The sequence below is a fragment of the Haemaphysalis longicornis genome, unplaced genomic scaffold (assembly GCF_048455015.1).
Source record: "Haemaphysalis longicornis isolate Haplotype H1 unplaced genomic scaffold, Haemaphysalis longicornis Haplotype H1 scaffold_13, whole genome shotgun sequence".
In the NCBI taxonomy this organism is placed as follows: domain Eukaryota; kingdom Metazoa; phylum Arthropoda; class Arachnida; order Ixodida; family Ixodidae; genus Haemaphysalis; species Haemaphysalis longicornis.
Window position 1 is genome coordinate 51,500,315 of NW_027526233.1, and position 23,799 is coordinate 51,524,113.

Here is a 23,799-nt window from a genome sequence, read left to right on the forward strand (position 1 = left end):
CGCGCAGGACTGTTCTTATAGGACAGTAGCTCCTAGATTACGTTTAATGTATAGTTGCTAATTGCGTCTTCTGAGTTCATTCCTCCAGTGTACATTGCGTTTGCCCAAAGCCTACATCCTCGTGCTTTCCCACCGGGTCAGATTGACACCTCCTTCAACTTACAACAACCTGCCTCACAACTGCATTTTCAATCTTTCAGGAACAAGTTTTGCAAATTACGAGCTTTGGTGTCTGGATAAATACGGTGCAATACTACAACATGCCGGCACAGGTAAGTACAACGAACGCCTAACCCATTTTTTTCTTCACAAAAGTGTGAGCTAATTTTCAACATGTTGCAACAACGTAAATATATTCAAATTAACCACAGACTTATTTTTAAGGTTTAAATGGGGTCCCATTGTGCAATAGCAGATGTGGTCACTTTATCTTCTGACGTACTAATATTCCCACTTTGAAAACAAGATTTATCCTCGCAATATATATTGCTTTTCATTAACGCTACAAAAATCGGATTCAAAAATTATATCTAAAATCTAGAGCTTCCTTTTGTGTGGCTTACTTGCAAAAAAAGTGCCGCCAATTGTTTTCTGCGCACATCGAAAGGAATAAACATTCATTAACAGATTCTATTTACCATCAAAGCTTTATTTATAGCACTTGTTAAGTTAGAATCCATTATTGCTTTTATGAAGGCAATATTCTGAGAATATTTTTCGTATGCAGTGTAACCCCAATAATACAACCTTCAAGGGACCTCGAGAAAGCGTCGTAGGACCGGGGTGTCGTACGACCGGGGGGCTGGTGATTGCCGGCCTAGTAGACGCACTGACGCGATAGATGGGCTAAGATCTTTTTAAACTACAATATTTAACGTGTTCTCGCATGATTTCTGAACCTTTAGCTGAAATTCCAAGTTTTTCGAAAAAATTGCGCCATCTCCATTAAGTGAATGATGATGAGAAGGGAGAAGCTAAAATGCTTATCGGTAAAACCGTGAAACATTCGCCCGCACATCATATAAAGAGTCGGCACGTCAAACTTACCACCGCTCCGTTGACAAGCCCATCCACGACGTCGATGTTTGTGGTGATTATGTAGGGCTTGTTTGGGACGATGAGAATCTCCATGGGTAAGTTGGCGAATTCTGTGTGTGACATTTTAGCCACCTTGGCCGTCGCCTTCGGCAGACCGTCGTGTATCGCGACCCCCAGTACGTTTGTTGAGCTCGCAGGCGACGAACGACAACCTCTTCTTCTTCCTCTCCCCCTTGTTGGGTAGCAACGAACGTGTTGAACGTTTTCAACTCTTCGGCCAATCTTTGGTTGGCCAAACACTAGTGGGATCCTCCCACAATCATCATTAATATGCCGGATATAGAAGCAACGAGGAACGGACAGGGCCTGAGCAAAAAGAGCTTCGCCTCTAAAAGAAACGCGTATGTTTCTCCAGCCTCCTCTCTAGGACATACGAGTTAGTGCGCAGCCAAGCGCCGCGCGCTACGTGCGCCGTTCGCAAAATGTTAGGTGCAGAGCACTTTATGTGCTTTATTGTCATTGTAGCTCCTTCACTAAACCGACGTAGAGCAACAGGGCGTTCCGTTGTAGCCCTGTCGTGGCGGCGTAACCCAGAGGCCCTGAAAGCCAGTGCTTTATATAGTGGAAAGGGTTGGAAACTCGTGAACCGCTGGCGCTTGTCCTACTTCTCCCCGTTGTCTAGCGCAAAGAAAACTATAGGTACGTTTGAGGTAAAATGTACGTAATTACCGCCCTGCGTTCATTTAGTTAAAAATGCTCGTTGGGTTGGTTATTATTTTTGTTCTACTAGTGAAAAAAGCTACCACAGCAGAAAAAATGGCGCGTTCAAAATGATGCAGAAGGGCTCCAGTCGCGCAAGAAAAATTTGCGTGTCGAAAGGACGCACAACAGCTCCGGGATACGAAATTAAAGCAAGCACAAAAGCAACTAAACTCCAGCTGGCGCAGTTCCAGGCTCGATGCGCGCGAGCAAAGCCAATGCGGGAAATTTTAATTGCATGGGTGGTAGCAGTGAGCGGCTAACGGTGGTACAGCGCATTATTGCGAATTGATTTGATTGATTGATTTTGGGGTTTACGCGCCGATGCAACCCAGGCGATGTTGGGCGCCGTAGTGGAGGGCTCCGGATTAATTTTGACCCCCTGGGGATTTTTCACGTGCACCGAAATCTGGAACACACGGGCGGTTTTGCTTTTCGCCTCCATCAGAACACTGGCCGCCGCGGCCGCGAATCGAACCCGCAACCTCGTGCTGAGCAGCGCAATGCCTTAGCCACTCAGCCACCGCAGCGGGTCATTATTGCGAAATACTATTATGCATGTCAATGCGTAAATGTGGGCTAGTTGGTTCGAACTGTGAAACATGGTTAAGTAGCGCGGTAAGGACGGGACAAAATTAGAAACCAAACAGGACTAGCGCTAAACATCAACTGAATTTTTACTACACGTATCGAAATATATACAGGAGCGCGCATGCGTGAACATGCTCAAAATACAAAGAAAAATCGTGACAGGGTCAACTGGTGCAATCCGTTATACACGTGCATGTTTGCATTCAGAAACTTTATTTCTTTTTTTTCACAATTTAATAGATGCCGTGCGCACACACTTATCAACGCCTTTCATGATGCGCCACGCTTCAAACAATTCACGGCTGTCTTGTGCCTTAAAACAACGCAATATTTGTTTCTTCTCGTAAAGTTGAACACATTGTTGAACGTACCAGCAGCGGCGGAAATGGTCAGCTAAATGGCCCCCGCAGGGGCGCTTGAACAGCTGTACGGTGCTCCCGGAGCCTGTCGTTAATGCACCTTCCAGTCTGCCTGATATAGCATTCTCCACAGGATAGAAGCACTTCGTTCACAACACCTTGTTTGCAACCAACAAACTGCGTGGCATGCCTCTTAGCACAGCGGTTGCCCTTTTTCTCGCCATTCACCGCGGAGCATATTCGTGCTAGTTTATCGGGGGCGGTGAACACGACGTCGGCACCACAATTCTTCGCAACCTTTTTAAGGCGGTGGGAGAAATTGTGCACGTAGGGGTCGACCACAGACCTCATTGCTTTGCGAGGTTCATCTCGCCCTTGACGTCATGCGCATGACTTGACGTCACGCAAAGCAGAATAGTGCTATCGGTCGGCTTTTGAAGAATTTACTTTTACTATTACAAATCTAATTTGCTTACCTGTCGTCTTTGGAGAAGGCGAGATAGTCGGCCAAAATGTTTCGCCCTGTGTTGCTGCACCACAGAGTTGCGCAGGACGGGTAAGGCTCCTTCCAGCGCAAACCCGTATTTAGAATACATTCATATATATATATATATATATATATATATATATATATATATATATATATATATATATATATATATAAGCAGTAAAAGAAAACTTCTCGAGGAGCCAGAAAAAATACTTGAGAAAATGGTAGACGCACGATTAAAAACAAAAACAGTGGTTTACTGACGTTTCGACTGCGGGACCAGTCTTCATCTTGATGAAGACTGGTCCCGCAGTCGAAACGTCAGTAAACCACTGTTTTTGTTTTTAATCGTGCGTCTACCATTTTCTCAAGTATATATATATATATATATATATATATATATATTATGACGTCTGTATTTTTGCTTTGTACAGGTTATGAACTTTGCGACAGAAATGGGGGAATTTATGGTTCAGGGGGAGGGGGTCCGCTGTCCACGTCTTCGAGGTGGTGTGGTCCCGACGTCGGCTCTGAAAAGAAGCGGCCCCGTCCTCTCTCGTCTTTAAAATATTTAAGAAAAGCCCGCCAGAGCCGGATTGCGTCCGATGGTCTAACGTGCGCTGGTGGATCTATCCACTCCTTGAGGGTTCCAGGTCGGCATACGCCGGGCGTCTGAAGTGCAGTCTCCCGAACCGCGGTAAAGGCTGTGCATTGCCCTACAATATGTTCAGTCGTGCCTCTTTAGGGGCATAACGGGCACTGTGGGGTCACGTATGAGTGCGGGTTGATGAGGTGTAGCCGCGCTGGGGACAGACGTTCGCCCGTCTGGGCTCGGCGAAGAATGACCGCCTCTATCCTTCGAAGAATGCTGGGTGGTGGCCGATATTTTTCCTCGTGTTTCGCCAAATGCCGGATAATGCTGCGGTGATAGCATTGAGCACGATGCCATGTCTCGGCCTTATCCATTAGAGGCGACGGTGGGTGTGCAAAATCAGTGTAAAAAATGTTGGGCCGGGCCGCATAGCAAGTCACGAGACTTGACTACTCTGTTCTCGCACACGCACACACACCATTATATTAGCTGGATAATGGAGAAAGCCGATAAGACACTGTAGCACACGAGCGAACTAGATGCGGGAACATTCAAGTGCGGAAGACAGTAAACAAAGTCTTGAAGAAAGTCACGCGCTCACAGACGCCGATCGCGCGGCGAGACGATCGCTGATGCGACGACGCGGAGACGTACTTCTCTGGATGGCGACGGGGCAGACTAGTGAAGTCGATGAGAAGTTGCCCTCTCGCTGGCAGGGACGTGACAGTGGCCGATGGCTAGCGGCGGGACGGAAGTGCTTAGGCCTGCGCCATGGCGATGCCTCGCTGCCCGCGCTCCATGCCACCGGAACACCGCTCACCCTGACTGGCGCAACACCTTCTTGTGGTCTCGTCGGCCGTCGTCTCGTTGACAGCGCGGGCGGTAGCTCCGACGGGAGAGCCGGCGACGGTCCTCGGGCCTACACCGCGAGGGTGGCCGTCTTGCTGCCTCCGAAACGAACAGCTTCCGACGTCCTTCTTCCTCTTCCCTGCTTCCTCGATGCTGCCCCCCCCAGCGCGCACGCTACGCCACCGGCACCGGCGGATTGGCCCCCACTCTGCATGGCCCCTTCACTACAATCAGCAATGGCCGAAGAAGTGGAAAGGACAGCCTATGCAGGCAAAGGTGCGGAAAGAGCTGCAGCGCGCGCTGCTTGGTGTGCCTTTTCGTTCCCAGAAATTGCCTCATGCGCAGGAATCCATTTGATGACTATGTTGTAGCCTTCCTCCCGTAGGCGACGGGCGTCTTTCCAAATTGTGTTAAGAACGGAGTATTCCACACCCTCTGCATGGCAGGCGGTCTACGCTGCTTGCGAGTCGGTGTAAATTTAATAGGGGCGAGATGACGGATCCCGTCTTTCCACTATGCGAGTTATGGCAAGGCGTTGGGCGATGAGCTGAAGATTGGTGACCGTGTGTTCCTCAGGGAGCCGTCGAACTACAGTCCTGTCTGTCTCGGAATCATGGCAACCTATTGCGGCGCCGTTCTGGAAGTGGGCGGTATCTGTGTATAGTTGGACGGTCCCTTTTAGGGATAGCTTGTGTGATATCTTCATGGGGCGTTTAGCGGCAGCTTTGCGCCTTTGCGGATTAGCTGAACTCATGTTCTTTGGTATTGGTATAGCATCCACTAAGTCGATGAGTTCCTATGGTGGAGCAGGCGACGATAGCGGTTCTAGGTTGACGACGTCGTATCCCAATGCCTGCAAGATGTGACGGCCTTCCACCGTTGTGGAAAGACGAACGCGCTGGGCTTGCGATTGCTGCTAAGCCACATCCTGCAGGGAATTGATTTTGCTGCATGAGCGCAGGTCATGCAGGTCACTGGGCAGTACTGCGGTAGCCCAGTGACCAAGCGCATCGCTTTGCGATTTATTCTCTCAAGCTGAAGGCGTTGGGTCGCGTTCAGTCTCATGTACAAATATGCGCACAAACTTTTTGACGTTATGAGGGCTAGGGGATCCATCGAAGCCCCGCTTATTTGATTCCCCATCCACGGGCGGAGACCCGACGCATAAGCTGTAAGGCCTGATGGCAAATATTCATCGTGTATTGAAGCAACCTTTTAGGTCCTCCGTCATCGTCAATAAGCATGCCGTGTATACGAATTGTTCGTTTCCAGCATATAGATGAGCCCCCTAAACGAAGGGATATAATGTTTCGTTCGGCCTTGGGTCGCAGTCCCGGACTGCTCATGACAGCCACGTATTCGGTTTTTTATGGAGAGGTTTTCATGCCGCACTGCTGGATGTAGTCATGAAGGACATTCAGCCCTGCCTGCAGGGCCGGCTCGACGGCGTTCGCCCGCCTTCGCAGGGCCTTCGCACGCCGGCTCGCTCACGCACGCACCAAACTGGCCCGCCGTGCGCCGAAAGAAGAAAAAACACATATGGTGCTCAGTAAGTGGCTCTGCAGTCAAATTTTCAACGGGCAGGAATCTAGGTATTGTACATGGACTGCCGAAAAGTACAAACGACGCAGTGAAACATCCCCCTCGCGAGGGGCACGATCAAATGCAGAGCATTTCCGGGGGCGCACTACGTTAGGTAGTTTGCGTTACGTTAATGTTGTTGCACTTGTGGCAACTGCTGACGAGAGAGCGCGGCGATGAGTGCGTTCCAGCCTCGCCGACACCCGCCTTTTTCACGCCACGATCGCGCCACGCGCGCGCGATGCTGACGTCACGATCACGCCACAGATGTTGTTGATCCCGCGACGCGCGCGCCCCCACCTGTGTGGTGCGAACCTACCGCGGAGAGAGCGCGCGATGCTTGTGGAGAGTAGGCGACGAGGAGCGGGGGACAGGGCGCACCTGTGAGCGATGCGGACTACTATGGATTGCTAGAACGGGTGACATCGTGAGTTAAAGAAATGCTCTGCATTTAAAACAGTGTTGGGGCTGGTGAGCTAAAGGGTGCTGCAGTGAGCCTTTGCGCATGCGTGAGGAGGCGCGGAAGGGTTGAAGGTGTAGAAAGAAATAACCGCTGAGTGAAAGGGAAGGGCCATGCCAAAGCACCCTGCCACTTGGGTGGCCCCAATTTCGGAAACAGAAACTAGCCAAAGTCGCCGACCAGTGACTAAAGCGTGTTGGGGAGAAACATTATAGCGCGGTCTTGCTACGCTGACTTGCGGCGGCTGCCAGCAAATGAACCATAATGGCTTTGCCAACAGATGTGTACGTGTCTCCATCCGTGGTTTCCATCCTTGCAGCTACGCGCGTGAAACGAGACATCCTTGCAAGGAAAGCAGCGGAATGACAATGCGGCTTTGCAAGACCGATAAGCAGAGAGCCGAGATATAGGGACAGATAGCGTTGTGAAAAAAGAAACTTGTACCCGCCTGCTGGCTTGCGCCTGTTCAGCAATGGTATGGCCCACGTGGTCGGGCCCACACACGGACCTTTGCAGATCAAGCAGCGTCAAAGGGGGGTTCATAATAAATAAAGGTCGGAACAAGGCGCCGAAGCGTTGTAAAATATGAGGAAAACGCTGGTGTGAGGAGGCGCTTTTAAGAGCCAGGAGCCTGAGTGAGAAGTGAAGACAACGAAGCGCTCCTGCTGGCGGCGGAAAGGAAAAAGAGCACGCCGGGAAGGAGGAGAAAGAAGAGGAACAGGAGGCGGAACGGAGGTAGCAAGTTGAAGGCAGGAGGAACGCGGTTCTCGGCGAGTTCTCTGCTGGACGCGAACGCCCAGGAGACTCAGAGCCGAGCCACATTTCCCTCCTGGCCTTGCGGACTGGCAACGCTGTCTCTATGGTGGCCTCACACCAGCCTTCTTCCGAACTGCGAGCGCACGGGCAGCAGCGCCGTGTCATCATTTGAGAGTGAAGAAGAAGACGGTGGTGGCACGAACGAGCAGGAAGAACGAGGTTCGGGGAGCGACCTGCCGGGCGCTAACGTTCGGGGGAACTCCGCTTCGAGCCTCACCTTCCCCGTTGACGACCAGACAACTTTCAACTGAAGCCGACGTGTCTTCTGTCGGCGGGAGCACCGACCTCAACAAGAACACCGTAGCAGCGCACCGAGCCCTGCGCACCGGGCCAGCTCACCGACAGAGACCAACACGTGAGCGCGAACTATTCTGGGGCGCGAACTTTGTCGCGTAGGACATTCACTGTCTTGTCTTGATTAGGCTAATGTTGATTTATCTTTTTTGTCAGTTAGTTCTTTGTCCCGTAAATACACGTTGTCCTTGTCCGCAGCCAACAGTCTCGTCCTTCTCCGCCTGGTCAGATTAACACCTCCCGTCTGAAAAAACAACCTGCATCACAGCAGGTTTACACACCCCAGGGTCTGCCGTATGAAGGGGATTGGGCGCACCCGATCGTCATATAACCAATGTTTTTAATGCGTTGTTGCTATAGGGAGATTCCTGGGGCGGCAGTCATGCGTCGCAAGAAGCAGGTCCTCGTAAATCCGGTAGACGTAGCTGCCGGGTTCACTGTAATACAAATAGTCGGGCAGGTTACATTACTACTTTAGTGTTTCTTTTTAGCCTGCATAGAAAGAAATTGAATGAGATATCCCTTTCAAAGTCAGTTTGGAAGGACATGCAACAAAAGCAAAATTGGTGTACCACTGGTGGCAGGAGACCTCGTATTTAAGCTGAATTAAACGCTCCAGCAACGACGGTTCACACCAGGGGTTGGGAAATAATTTTACGGACAGTTTCTCCTGCATTGCCACTGTGCCTGGGTGGTGCACGCATTTGCAGTGTACAAAGATGCGACTTTGACCCGAAGGAGGTTGTCGTCCTGTTGAGAATATGCAATACTAAATTACAGAATGCGACAGAACTTCGCGCAAAATAAAGAAATTCTTTGGAGCGGTCGGCGAGATATTGCCCAGTTCCTCAGCTTAGTGGTTCGTACCTGAGGCGAGGATGTGATTGAAAAGAAAACGAGGAGTTCATTTCATTAGCTTACAAGTCTTACAGTAACATCCTCTCGCTAGTCCTTCTCGAAAAAGTGTTCCAATCGAAATAGGAACATTTTCTTGCGGCTGGGTGATATAGATGTGTGCTTACCCAAGGCCGGGTATCCCAAAAATGAGTTAGTTTCGGTCGCCGAAACATTGCTCAAGAAACGCAAAAATGGTGGCAATTACGAGATCTAGGCAACGCCCATTGAAAAGCAAAAACGGCGGTTATGCCCTATGTTTACAATTCAACGTTTGTACAATTTGACAAGATAGCCGAGCGGTCGTAGGTAAGGGTCGCTTTATCGGCTGCCAAAAATAGGATAAGGTATGCAGATTGACAGAACCTCGCCTTGGTACTACACCGATGTGCCACAAAGAGCGCCAAAATTTCTCGTAACTTGCACGAAAACGCCTTTACAGCCTTCTTTTGGAAAATGGGAAAAGGTATATAATCCAAACAAGCCGGTGCCTCAGAAATCGTCTCTGAGCACAGCAATAATGTAAACAACATCGGGGGATGGCTTGCGTAACAGTGGTTACAAGCCCCTGTTCGAAAAGCGCGTTGTTGCCAAGCAGATGAATCAGCTAACGCGAGAGATACTGTAAGCTCACATAATTGCAAAAGTAGACCATGAGTGTGTTATTACAGCGTCAGTCGTGTTACCCAATAAAGAGCGTGTTTTCTTGAGTCGAGTGTGACGTGATGGAATTGTTCTATGACGTGGGACAGTGTTAAGACCAGTGTTATGTTGTGTATTCGTCTGGTAATAAAACTATTTAGAAAGCTCCTTGTGTGTGTTGACTCAGTTGTCCCATTGTCCCAGCACTTCAATTCTTGGTCAAAGTATCTTCAACTTCAGTGTCATGGCTGGGGGGCATTTGTCTCACAAGGGACGAGAAATTAAGCTAAAAACTTCGAAACTACATTACTACAATAGCATTAGCCAGTCGTTGTAAAACGAGAGGGTATTTCACATGCTGTATGGAAATGAGAATATTCAGGTTCTTTGCTGAGTTGTTTTCAGTTGCATTCATTCGCTGTGCTGAGCGTTTAGTTGCTTTGGTTTGATAGATTCAACCCCGTGATATTAGACATAGTAAAATTTCTGCTGTTGATAACATGTTGGCCGGCGCGGAAAACAAAACTTAAGTGGTGCTGGGTAAAGTAACCAACCCGTTCGTCTTAAGCGGCTGAGGTTTTCAGGGCCAGGCAATTCCTGTTGGATTGTTTGTTTACGCTTCAAGTACCGGGCGGCTGAAGTGAGAGCCCTACTAGCGTCTCTTCTTCCCACGCCTGGGTACGGCAAGTTGATCCTTATACTTTACAGTGAACAACAGTGGAAATAAGAAAACGGCGTTTTGCGCGTCGACAGAGGTACGGAGGCTGTCGAGTCTTAGGGTCCGGTAATAAGTGCTCAAACGGGAAGGCTGTTCACCTCAATTCAGAGGAAATTAAAGGAATGCCATCCGCAACGAGGTTGTGAGGCAAGCAAAGCAAAAAATGGGCCGCCAGATCATCCGGCCAGCAAACTTACATATTTTGAAAACAGGTAGGGGTGGGACAAATATACAAGGTGTAGGCACCTGACATCCACGGCTGGTAGTCAGTCTACGCAAAGAACGTCCTGAAAGTCTAATGACCTGCGATCGCTTGTTTGGGAGCGTAATGGCATTGCGCTGCGTCGCAAAGAACTTATACTTGCACGCGAAGTACTGCAGAAGGCTGGAAGAACGGTCACCAATGCAAGATTTGTGAACGTGCCTTTTATTCATGTAAAAATGATTGCGGTAAAAAAAAGGATGCGGTTAAGGGAGCCAAATGCTACTTGTGTACGCCGCTGCCATTAAAGAAACAGCCAAACTTCTTTTGAATCCTCATTACTTGCCATCTTGAAACAGGTGTTTCCGTTCTTAAAAAGTCATGTATTGCACCTTCTCAAACACCAATCACTATAAGATTTACCCGTCGAATTTGGTGTTTTATCGAACTGCTGTCAAAAGTAGGGGGCTCCTTTTCGGCTGCACTCGGTCGCTTTTTTTATCAACGACTCTTGTTAGTTTGCATACATTCAAAACCTACGTTGAAGTTGAAGTAATGGGCGCTTCGAATTGTTGATTGCCATAATGTGTTATTTGGAGCACACGGCTTTGTCAGTTCTTTTCTTCGTCTTAGGCTTGACAGGCCACTTACGTTGCTTGAGAGTGCTTGCCGATAAGTTGTGTCTTGCAATTCGAACATTTCACGTGGCAGTTAGACACAAAAGAACACGGTTGATGCCAACAAACACCCCCTGTCAGTGTGTCATAAAACCAGCCACAGTCTTGTTCTAAATGTCGTTACAGTTGTGAGCATACTGACACTGTTTTATGATCCTATTCAACTCGCGTCGCAAGGCGCTATCTGCTCTAAACCGTTGTCTCACTAGAGATACTTTATATTTTTTTAGGAAGTGCGTTTAAGTGCGTGGTGTGTTAAAACATTTTCAGTGTTGATGTGCCGATATAGGTTTCGAATGCAAAATTATGCGATCAAAGCACTCAGCAAAATTCACGGCCCACGGATTGAATGGCTGCATTCTTTTGCGAAAATAAACTCAAGCATACCATGCACACATGTGATAAGTACTGCCAATGGTTGCTCCGGAATTTTGAACTTATCTATGGAGCGCGACTGCGGCTACGGCTCTCGCCGGCAATAAACCATTATTGGCATCGGCGGTTCATGCGTGTGTACCACTAAGCAGCCTGACACCGGATGGTCGACATAATTAGGACGACGATAAAATGACGGTGATCTGACTAAAATAAATGTAGCTCGCCGTATTCCCAAATTATGACACAAAAAGAAGGTCGCAGAAAATCAACCAAATTGCACGCAGCCAATGGAGCACAAGCCAGTCTGTATCCGCATTTTCAGCACGCTGTGTGTACATAATTAAATGCTTGTTATTCAAAAGATGGTGAGTTTATCGCCCAAGTTAGGTCATTTTTGAGGTGGTTCAGAAGTGAGTTGGCCGGACGGACAAAAACCATCTTCACGAGCGGGCGGCACATACCAAGATGGGAGGGGCCAGGCGAGCGGTATAGCCTTTTTAATCTCCTCTTAGGAGATAAAAATGAAAGCGCACAAGCACCATGTGATACAGGTAAGTGCCTCGAATAATTGTTATGTGCGGCTCATCATGACTCTTAGTAGAATGATATCGCGCGAACTTGTAACTATGGGAAAAAAAGGAGAAATTTTACGACTCCCGAAGAGGGCGAACTTTGAACATCACTGACACAGGAAATCCTAGCGAAAATAACGCAACGTTCGAAATGACGAAGTCGTCCTAAAGCAAGTGAATTTCTAAACCGCTCCGAAAATACTTGTGATAGAACGCTTGATATTAAGTTGAAGCGATTTTTATTACTTGGGAACGCCCGAGGAGGCTTGAAAGAAACTTTGGTACCCGTGGCTTGATAATGCGGTCGCACTGAACGACACAGTCACTATAGGAGACATCAGAAAATGCAATAGAAAATCTACTTGAAAACGACAAAAAGTAGCACCATAAAACAATTTCGTAAGCACCTACTTGAGGATCCGCCGAAATTCTGAATTGTGGAGACATAGTAGTAAGAGTTCTGTAAGACATATGGTGGACTTATGTGTTGTCCAAATCGCATATGCTAATCGCGAAAGGCAATGCGCATTAAATGGTCAGTAGGTTAAAATTTTTGTGAGCTGGTTTACGTGCCAGTGTACATTGTGTCTTGCTTCATGGTGACAACTTTGCCTATTCGCTAGCACTATCAGACACAGAACTTGTTTTGGTATATATTTGGATTTGCCTATTTGGAGAAAGCGAAAAGAAATAACCGAAAGATGCTAAAGGCGGTGCACTAGACATTGGCTGTAGGTCCTTTTGGTGTAATGATCAATGTACATTCATGTGTGGCTGTTGTGTTCCCAGAAAGAAATGGCAGCGCTAGTGGTGCGACTGGGTTGTTCGGGATACAGGGAAAGATCTGCTCTCATTGGAAGCATAAGCTGCACCTTTAAAATACCTACTAAACCAGCAAGGCGTGTCCATATTTCTCCAAAATCCCTGTCGCAAAGTGTAAAATTGTTCAGCCGCACGTCTGAGATTAGAAAAAGTTGTAGTTACTGTTTTGTTATTCGCAAACTCAAGATAATAAACTGTATTAAACTATACGTTATAGCATCAACACGTCTTGGTTTGGTTTTAACTCAGTTACTATTAGGTTTAATTTTCGCGGGCTTGTCCTCATTTTCTGTAAGAACCAATTAGCGCGATAGATTAAGCTATTCACTAACGAGCCAAAACAAGCTGTTGCTATTAGCATATATGATATTCTGTACTTTCTTGCCATCAGCGTCATCATCAACAACTGCAGCAGCAGCAGCAACAACCTGCTAAGGTCCACTGCAAGCCTCCCCACACGGGGCACCTTGAGTAATCTTGGTGACGGTATTGGCGATACCGCGGTCCCCGAGCCCCCAAACCTAAGCTAGAACCAACCGTGGCGATGTGTTGAACGGTTAAGGGTAGAAACCTCGAACGGTGGCAGTCGGAGCCCTGGAAAAGCTCCGGTGGATGGGCTCCCTGTCTGTTTACCAGGCAGGGAGCTTCGGGACCTCTTCAGCTACCAGGGTAAGGCTGACGAAGAAAGTACCTCCGTTCCCTGCTTCTATACTATGCTATATGTTATTATCTAAACCCCATCCAAACGTACTCCGCCCCCGAAAAAGGGGCGCACCGAAGTTTCATTTCCATCTCTTTTAGTAACTGTTTTTCTAACAACCGTAAACAATTATTCTCGTTTTCTTGTAATATAGTCAACTGACACAGCACAATCTGTCACTTCATTGTCCGTCTTGGTATCGAAGTTCCTGGCAAGTATAATTGGTGAGGCGTACAAAGCCAAGAAACAAACAATTGGGAAATTGCTGGTGGAAGTCACCACGCAGCGGCAGGCAGAAAACCTCTTCAGCCAGACCCGAATCGTCGATCTTGCACTGCAGGGTCACACCCCACCGCAGCTTAAACAGCTCCAAGGGCGAGATCTCCGATCCGGATCTACTGAAGGAAACTGAAGCCAACCTGACGGAAGGTGTTCGAGGCCAGGGCGTAACAAGGGTGAGGAGCATAAACGCACGTAGCGAAGACAGACAAATACCAATAAAGTACGTGACCTTAACTTTTGACGGGGTCGAGCTTATCAGAATACATCAATGAAGGTTTTGTGCGATGCCCAGTCTGGCCTTACATGCCGAACCCGCGGCACTTTTTCAAGTGCAAATGGTTCGGGCATTACACAAACACCTGTCGCGGCCTACTTCCCTGTGCAAAATGCGCCCAGAACGACGCCACGTCCGAAAACCGTAACGTGCAAAATTTCTTGCGTAAACTGCCAGTGTCCACACGAGGCCTAGTCAAGGAACTGTGAAAAGTATCAACTGGAAAAGAAAATCATAAACATAAAGGTCACTGGAAACATCACCTTCCCAGAGGCACGGAAGATGTTCGACTCTTTTAATATGAAGAGGTACGCCGACACACTTCGCCGGGGTGGCGGAGCGGCGTCTGGCTTCGGCGGGGACACAGTACTGCGAGTCAGACTTTGTCCCGCCCGCGCCCCCACCCCCTGGGCAGTCTCCTGCAGCCAATCTCATCTCTACATCGTTTGCTGAGCCAGCAGTGGTTGTGGAGTCAACCACGTCTGGTGGGAGTGACGCTGCATCCTGCACTTCCGCTCCACCGTCTCAAACCACACGTGAGGGCCCGGAGGTGATTGAGATGGGGGAACCAGCGGTAGCTCCTACTTCCAACGCACCACCTGCGCCGTCCGAGGTGTTCCAGAAACCCTTGGCGGTTGCGGGCAAAGAAACGCACGCCCCAAAGGGTCCGCGATGAAAGGAGCATGATCTCTCGGGCACTCCGAGGACATCCGAGCAAAAAATTGACGTCTTACCGTTCTTTACCAGCGTCTTCCCTAATAGTGCGCCCACACGATGACTAAGGCAAAGAAGGGGACAGGACGAGCGCTGACTCACAACTAGTTTTTATTGAAGAAAGACGGGAATTTATATACTAACAAAAAACCATTGCGCATGACAATACCAGGCAAAACATCACATTATCATAAAGCTTGATATGAATAACCGAAGCCAAATCATCAAAAGTTTACGCCACTGCACGAAACAAATCTTCACCGGTTATCTAAAAACTCGAATTCCTCGTGGCTAAGCGATATCGACGGATGGCTGACGCACGTTTTGACAAGTTTCGAGATAGGGAATGCCTCAAACACGTCTCGGGTCATCCTATCTTTATGTTTGAAGCGCACTTTTGTTTCTGTGAAATGATGGGTAGCACTATGAAGGACAGGTTTCGCAATGTATTGAAGGTGCGTCTCGACGTCCTTTTTTATCCTACTCCTGTGCTCCATTAGACGCACGTTAAGCACCGCCCGGAACTGTCTCATATCAGCGTGTGATTTGGTAGGCTGGGGCAGACGCCATTCGCACGTGTACAGTGAATCGTGCGAAATCTCTGGCCAACTCACGCAGTTTCTATAGCACTCGACCCGACCGTTTCTACCTACAAGACAAGACTCCGACCATGTCACGAGAAGCCGCAGTACGGGTACTAGGTGAGCAGAGCATTCCGGAAAAGCATGCCAAGGCTCTTGGACTGGGCCCCAAGTTCACGTTCGAGCCCCGGCTTGGCCCTCCGGAGCAGCTGGCGCTGTCCAAAGTAACTTCTAACCTGGTTACGCAAGATGTTTGAGCGCGTTGCGCACATGAGTGTGTTGAGGTTTTGAAGCGAACGGGGGGCGCCAGGCCTAAGCGCCACCCTGTTGGTTCCATTTGGAGCTGGTGTGCTGCTAATGGGCTCCGTGTTGTACTATCGGAAATAAGGGTGGTATACTCTCCTGCCTAAAGGGATTTTTTATGAAAAGGCCTGTGCTGCAATTGAAAAGAATTTTAGCATTGTTTCTGTTAATGAGAGCAGGAAAAGGAACAGGCCCTGACCCTACTTGACGACCTTAACCTCGAGAAGGTGCGGCCGTGTGTAAAGAAGTCTTAATTGACTCACCTGCAAGTATTCTTTTCTGCAAAAACGCACAAGCCAGAGATACAGTTCCGCGCTATGGTCATTGAAAGAGACACATGGCAATTTGCAGTGTCGAGCTACTCTACAGAAGCAACTTCAGTCTATGGTAGTGGGTGACCCATTCCTTGTGGAGGATTCTGGGGGCGTGGTTAAATTTCTGAAGGATGAGAATCCTGGTGTGTGTCATGCATTTAGTGCCGATGTAGAGGATTTGTTTTATTCCATACCGAATGATGATTTGTTGAAGTCTATAAAAGGCTGTATGACAGACGATAGTAACGAGGCCCTGTTTAGAGAAAGCAGTGGAATTTCTGTTGAGGCATTTTTAGAGTTACTGTCTTTTTACCTCCAGTCCGCAGTTGTTGGTTGGCATGATCGGTTTTATGTATAGAAGTCTGGAGTTTGCATTGGCTATTGCGTCGTGCCTGCTCTCAGCAACATTTTTCTTGGTAGAATAGACAGGGCATTGGAGTAGGGTTTCAGGCACCTGCACATCAGGTTATTACGGTTTGTTGACGACTATCTAGTGTTTGCTAAGAACGAAGTGTTTCAGAATAATATGGCGCACATTCTGGACAAGTTAAAGGAAAGGTGGTTGAGGTTGTGCTTTACGTTTGAAGTACAGCAGTCTAAGGAATTCCAGTACTTGGACTTAACCCTCCAGGTATAGAGCAGTCATCTGTGCTGGCTTTACAGGCCAGGATCCGTAAAGCCATTGTTGAAGTTTGATTCTTGCCACTCTAAGAATGTAAAATGCGGTGTTGCAAAGTCTTGCATTCGATCCTCACTACAAAAGTCTTGTTCACACGTGCTTGAAGAGGCGTTGTTGGAACGAGTAACCCGGCTGAAGTCGGCTGTGTACCCTGTTGAGGTTTTGGCGTGGAGCAGTCGGAACCTTATGACGTGACTCCAGGGTACATAGTCGGCTGAAGTGCCGGAAAGCACGTCTCACAGAGAAAGAAAAAGATTAGCCGTCCACCCCTATATGCATAAAATTTCACACGGTTCAAAAAATGTTGAAAAAAGGTATACGGTTGACGTCGTTCATTCAGCGCCTGTAAAGGTAAGCGGTGTGTGTCAGGCGGTTGAAAGGAGGGATGTTCATGGAGCTAGTAGGCGTCGAGGCTGCGGGATGAACCACATAGACCCATTTGTTCCATCTTGCATGGGGATGGTTTACAGTATTGCCTTTGTACGCGGAAGCCAATTATTTGGCCAAAGCGGGCGGTGCCTTAACGTGCGCCTATTAGAGCGCAGGAATAGCATAAAAAAAGAACGCGCAGACGCACCTTTCGATGCCTTGCGAAACCTGTCCTTCACAGTGCTACCCTCACTCCTTAGTATCAAATATGCTATTCAAACATAAAGGTAGGATAACACGAGAGGTAGTGGAGGCATTCCTTATCTCTAAACTGGGCAAAACGTGCGTCAGCCATCAGTCGATATCAATTAGCCACGAGGAATTCAAGTTTTTAAATAACCGGTGAAGTTTTGTTTCTTGCAGTGGCGTAAATTTTGATGATTTGGCTTCGGTTATTCGTATCAAGCTTTATGTTAATCTGATGTTTTTCCTCTGTATTGTCATGCGAGCTGGTGTTTATTATTACATAAATTTATGTCTTTCTTCAATAAACAGTAGTTGTGAGTCAGCGCTCGTCCTGTCCCCTTCATTGCCTTAGTCTTCGTGTGTGCGCACTGTTAGGGAAGAAGGACCGTTCTTTTCTGGGGTGCACCGCAAGGAACGCATCGCGACTCCAAAGCCTCCCGACCAGCCAAAAAACACGAGAGTCGCCGCCCCAAAAGACGACACCTAAATGTTCACACTCCAGTAGGTCTCAATTGAAATAATGGGAAGAGAAAACATAATTCAATGGAACTGCAGAGGCCTTGTTAGAAACCTTGACGATGTGTACGAGAAATTGCACTCCAATCAGCAATTTGCAATGTGTCTTCAAGAAACACATCTAAACCCCAGGCACACATATTTCTTGAATGGTAGTTAGGAAGGAAAGAGATGGTGGTGGCACATCCTCAGGTGGTGTGCCCATCATTGCCCGAAAATCCTTGACATGAAAATCCACACTGTAAAACTACATACTGTCCTAGAGGCTGTGGCAATTCGAACCATAATCTTTATAGGCTTAAAACACTGTGCTTTCTTTACATCCCCCCAGACCTCCAGCTATCGAGCTCAGATTTTGAGGGACTGGTAGATCAGTTAGCCGAACGTTTCATTCTCATGTTCGACCTTAACGAATACAATTCTCTTGGGGGCTCTTCTCGCACGGTGGCTGATGTCTCCTGAAAAAGAAGTTGCTAACATCTTCGGGAGCATAAATATTCAACAACAAAAGCCAACAAACCATACCTTGAACACAATACATACTCATATCTTGACTTGACGATTGGTTCTGCAATTCTCTTTTCATGTCTTGAGTTTGGCGTTGGCACGAATCCATATGGTAGTGACCACTTCCCCACTTCGGTAACATAGATTGGTAAAGGCCCATGCAGTCTACCTACCCAAAACAGGTCCAATGAAGCAAGAGCTAAGTGGATTACAATTACAGAGACCTCCAAAATACCCCACACATCCACAGGACGCTTACACTTTGAAGAAGCTAACCAACTTCTCACGGCGCACATCCTCCACGCCGCCGAAAAGTCCATTCCCCACGCCTCTGGTGCCCTGTGCAACCATAGGAGGCCGTGGTGGAATGAGGACTTTAGGCGGGCGCGAGAGGCCCAGAACAAGGCGTGGGGTAATCTCTGGCGATATCCCACGTAGGGAAAGATTTTATTGTTCAAAAAAGCAAAGGTGATGCGAAAACGTGTGCGCCGGGGGCAGAACGAGAGTCTTGGCTCTCATTTATAACATCAATAAACTCCTACACCGACACACAAAAAGATTGGACACCAATATGCAAACTCAAGGTTCAACTAACACACAGCCTGCCTCTGGTGAGCCCAACAGGGGACACACTCGAAGACCAGGCTGACAAACTCACCCAACTTCTTTCAACCCGTCTCTAGCTCAGCACACTACACAAACAGTTTCATAAAACACAAAGTGTCAGCGGAAAAGAAGCCTTTACCTGACAGCGACAGATCCACCGCATCTTATATCTCCCAGGTTTTGCTTCATGAGCTGAGGGGTACTGTGAGCACCTGTAAACCCTCAGCTCCAGGCCCAGTCAACATCACATATACAATGATACAGCACTTACACGCCGACACTCTTGATACACACCTTCACCTTTACAACAAGATATTTCTTTCGGGGCACATTCCAAAGTCTTGGACGGAGGCCACAGTTGTAGCATTTTTGAGAGAAAGGAAGCACCATTCCTTCCTGCTAGCTATCGACCCATTGCCCTGACCAGCTGCCTGTGCATGCATCTCGGGAAAATGATCAACAGACGACTCGTATACCTCTTAGGGTAAAACGGTCTTGTCGACAGCTGCCAGGCAGGCTTCAGGGTGTGGCCATCTACGAATGACCTACTGGTCGCTCTTGAATCTTATATATAGGATGCCTTCTTGCATAAACAATTTTGTCTTATGGTGTTGTTTGACATCGAAAAAGCATACGACACCACTTGGCGGAACAGCATTCTTAGTGACCTGAGGGCAATCAGTGTTGTGGGCAACATGTTAAATATTTTCTGTAGTTATATGTCAGAGGTACCTTTCGCGTCTGAGTTGGTTGTGCAGTGTCAAAGTATCACGTGGAAGACACTGGCGTGCCGCAAGGTGGAGTGTTGAGCTGCACTCTCTTCATAGTAAAGATTACTCTCTAGGAAAGGCATTGCCACCTGCAATCTCTTTTTCCATGTATGCAGATGACGTGCAGATATTCTTTAATTCGTGTACACTGACCATCTGCGAACGTGAAGTCCAGCTCGGCGTCAAGGAACTTGTCGATTGGGCTGACAAGAATGGTTTTAATCTTAATCCGGCAAAAAGCTCTTGTGTTCTGTTCTCCAGGGGCGTGGGGTCCACCCTCGCCCAGACATAGCTCTTGCGATTGTGCCGATTCCTGTGAACAAGGGGCAGAAGTTTTTAGGTATTTTGTTGGACGAAAAGCTTACATTCATCCCGCATATCAGATAGCTCAAATGCAAATGCTGCAGAACGATGAATATTCTTAAGGTCCTCTTACATCAATCTCATGGGTCTGACAAGCAACTCCTCCTGCTCCATTACACAGCCTTGGTGGGGTCTCGGCTCGACTACGGCAGTGTGGTGTATGGGTCGGCTACATAAAACCGCACTGAAAATGCTCGACCCAGTGCTGGATCTTGGTTTTCGCCTCTCATGCGGTGCATTCCGCACTAGCTCTGACGAATGTCTCTATATCGAGTGCGACATATGGTGCCTAGGGCATCAGCAGGAGTATTTTGACCTCCTGTATGCATCTAAGATCGTGTCTCGCACCAACCATCCTTTTAATTCGAACATAAACGATTCATCAACTTTACAACTCTTTTCGAAGCGGCCATCTATTTCCTTACAGTTCACTCTAAGAGTTAGGCAGGACGCTCTGCACTAAATGTCCCCCTTTCAGGCATGCACGAGACACCCATTCATAATTTCATTCCACCATGGCGTCTGCGTCCTGTATAATGCGACCTGTCATTCACACTAGTAGAAAAAAAGGTGCCCAAGAGTTCCATTCTCCAGAAGTTCATGTTCCTGTAGAACAAGTAGAGGTGTGCGGAATTCTTCAGCGACGCGTCAAAAACTGCTTGTACTGTCCCTTGTGCAGCGCACGGACCATCCTTTAGCGGAACTAAAACAACAAATTTTCACAGCAGTATTTACACGGCAGAAGCGTGTGGCATCTTAATCCTTTCATATGACATCATCAAACATAAAATTCCCAAGTCCATCGTGTACACAGATTCTCTAAGCGCTGTGCAGGCACTGTCATCAGGAAGGTCGTTTAAAAACTAGGTAATCAATGTTTTTTAAAGAGTATAAGGACTGCATACGCCTCAACAGTTCAAATAACTATATCCTGTGTACCAGGTCACTATAGGATCCCTGGCAATGAGATCGCTGATCAAATGGCTGGTGCTGCTCTCCGAACCACAGTTGACAATGCAACAGTACCTTACAGCGACCTAAAGACACACATCAGACGATAGCTTCGTAACACATGGCAACTACACTGGAGTCAACAGACAGACAACAAACTACTCGTAATAAAAAACACAACTGGGACGCTACATAACTGACTCACAGAACAGATACAACGAAGTCGCCATGGCTAAGCTGCGGATAGGCCACACACATGTGACGCACTCCTACCTGCTCACTGGAACTTCAGGACCCATGTGTAGCAGGTGTGGAAAGGGCCTATCCGTAATCCACATACTATAGACATGCAAGGCACTTGACACAACGCGACACAAACTTTTCCCTGAATTATACCGACGATGCCTTCCACTGCACCAATCATACTTTTAGCCGCCGAACGAAATTTTTCAAATCAACGTGTTTTTAAGATTTTATCTGAGGTAAACCTTCTGCAGCCCCTATTATATCACGTGTAATCATCGTGGCCATCTTCACCAGAGATCTTCAATGTCTTTTGTTTTGCGCCACTTTTACTTTTAGCCACATGTTTTAGTATTTATGGTCTCGTCAAAATTAAGTAACTTTTTCTAAGGCGCTCTTTGCCCCTGTTGGCCTCGCACCATTAGGCAACAACCATCATCACCCACTGCAAGCCAAATGCGTTTCCCACTGACCTCATCCCGCGCCTATCCGGTGCTTGACTAGTGCGCAGTTCACGCTCGAAATTCAGTATTTAATGCCTTCGCCATGTTATTGGCCTCTGGCGTTACGTTTTCAAAGCTGAAGGGGGCATTTTTGGCGGGCTTATTTATCACTAGTTTTTAAGTTTTTAAGTTTATTTTTACCGCCAGGGCATTGCTTTGTCATTGTAGTTCCTCAAGCATTTTTAATGTGTTATGCACCGCACTCAGCAAGACTACCTCATCTGGAAACATCAAAAGGCGCAACTATTTCCCGAATTGGCATAATCCCGTTTTCCCAGAAAAAATTTCGAAGTACTCCCTCCAGATATGCGCTGAATTCTTTGGAGAGATCGAATCTCCGTGTCTTACTCCCTTTCAAATCGTAAATTTACCGCATTCTTTGTGGAGGGTTATCCTACCCGCGCATTCCTTGTGTAAGTGTAAGATATCTTTAAATTTGGTTTGCTCTATTCCGTCACCTTTGAGTGTTTGTAAAACGGCTGCGCTGAAAATGAATTCCAACGCTTTCTCGTAATAGATAAAAGCATTGTAAAGGGGTTTTGCTCCGTCCTGATCCGCTACACGCCTCGCACCATTCTCATGCTTGGCTCCACTCGTTGTCATTATCATGCTTTACTAGTCTAATGATTGGCTCCACAACTATTCTCATGTTGTGGACCCAATCGCTTCTCCAACTGATCACGGCTATTTTCCTTCTATTTCTGCACATGTGCCTTCACCACCTTCCTTTCCAGCATGGCGGGTATCCCTGCCAACGAGTGACCAGCCACTGTGGTACTATTGTGTCATACGAGGACACATTACTCGTTTTTGCCGACGACGCCGGCTGGACGAGCACCGAGTTTATGCACCCTACGAACGCGACCCCTACTTGGGCTCCAACCGTAGTCAAGGAGTCTACTCGCCACTTCCCCACCAACGTTTTCGTCCTCGTGATGCTACCAACTTCGCTCAAGACTCACGTCAGGCTAGACGTCGCTCTCCACCCTAACGTCGCTCTACATCGCCCTTCGCCCGGCCTCCCACGTTGGTGAGAACCGTGTGAAAACTGGATGCGGCAGTTTCTGGGGGTGAAACTGCATCACAAAGGAACAGTGCAAGTCCCCTTACCGGCCATGATTACGTTGGCTGTTACAGTTGAGGGAATTAGCGTTGAAGCACTTGTAGACACTGGCGCCAGCATATCTATCATAATGAGAGTATGTGCTCTAGACTAGGCAAAGTGAGAATTCCTTACTCTGGTCCAGTTTTACGTGGACATTCTACGTGGGCATTAGACATTGCTTCAACCCTCAGGACATTGTACAGCGCGTGTACTCATCGATGGCATTCGTCATCACATTCAGTGTGCGATACTCTATGCTAGCCCTCTGGAAATCATTTTAGGATGTCCTTTTTCGCGATCCGCATCTCCTGTTATCTCATGCGGAAAACCGATGATTGACATTACCAAAACAGACCTTGCTAGTGTCGCTAACGACCCACAACTACGCTTTGCCTCTACTTCTAACTTACCGTGTCTCTGGGCAAACACATCGTAATCTCCGTAGCTTCAGACGACATTGTTGACAGCGATCTGTTAATTTCACCAACAGGAAATTTCTTCTTTAAAGGACTGCTAATACCCCCGTGTCTTGTCCGGTTCTCAAATAGGTCCGCCTTTTTCGACGCAGAGAATAGTACAACAGAGACCATTGTGGTATCTCAAAACCAAACAATTGCTTTCGTTCCCCGCAATAACGCTGCGGATGTCCTTCCTCACAGCTACTTAACCCCTACGAATAATTTATCGAATCCCCAATTTTAGCCTGCTCCTGCTGGTGCACTCATCAAACCTAACCTTACCACCGAGGAAACCAGACAACTGTTAAACCTGCTGTCCAAACACAAGAAAATATTCGGCTCTCACAGCGCGGTTCTGGGCCGACTTCAGCGGCCCCCTTCGGATTGAAACGAATGGAGCCTGCATCGTTCTCCGGCGCCCGTAGCGCATTTCGCCTGAAGGGTGCAAAATTATCCAAGAAAACGTCTATGACATGCTAAAAAGAAACATAGTTCGTCCTTCCGCGAGTGCCTGGTCATCACCCGTGGTGCTAGGTCAAAAGAAAGACGCCTCCGTGAGATTTGGTGGATCATCAGGAACT

The 23,799-nt window shown here is 47.8% G+C and overlaps 1 long non-coding RNA gene across 1 annotated transcript in view; it reads left to right on the forward strand.

The window, feature by feature from the left end:
• Positions 1-200: 200 nt before the first annotated feature.
• The window catches only part of LOC144164059 (uncharacterized), a 31,421-nt gene continuing 7,822 nt past the window's right edge, over positions 201-23,799 (forward strand). Inside the window, exon 1 of the long non-coding RNA XR_013321026.1 lies at positions 201-272. This is a non-coding gene — a long non-coding RNA (uncharacterized LOC144164059). The remainder of the gene's footprint in view (positions 273-23,799) is intronic.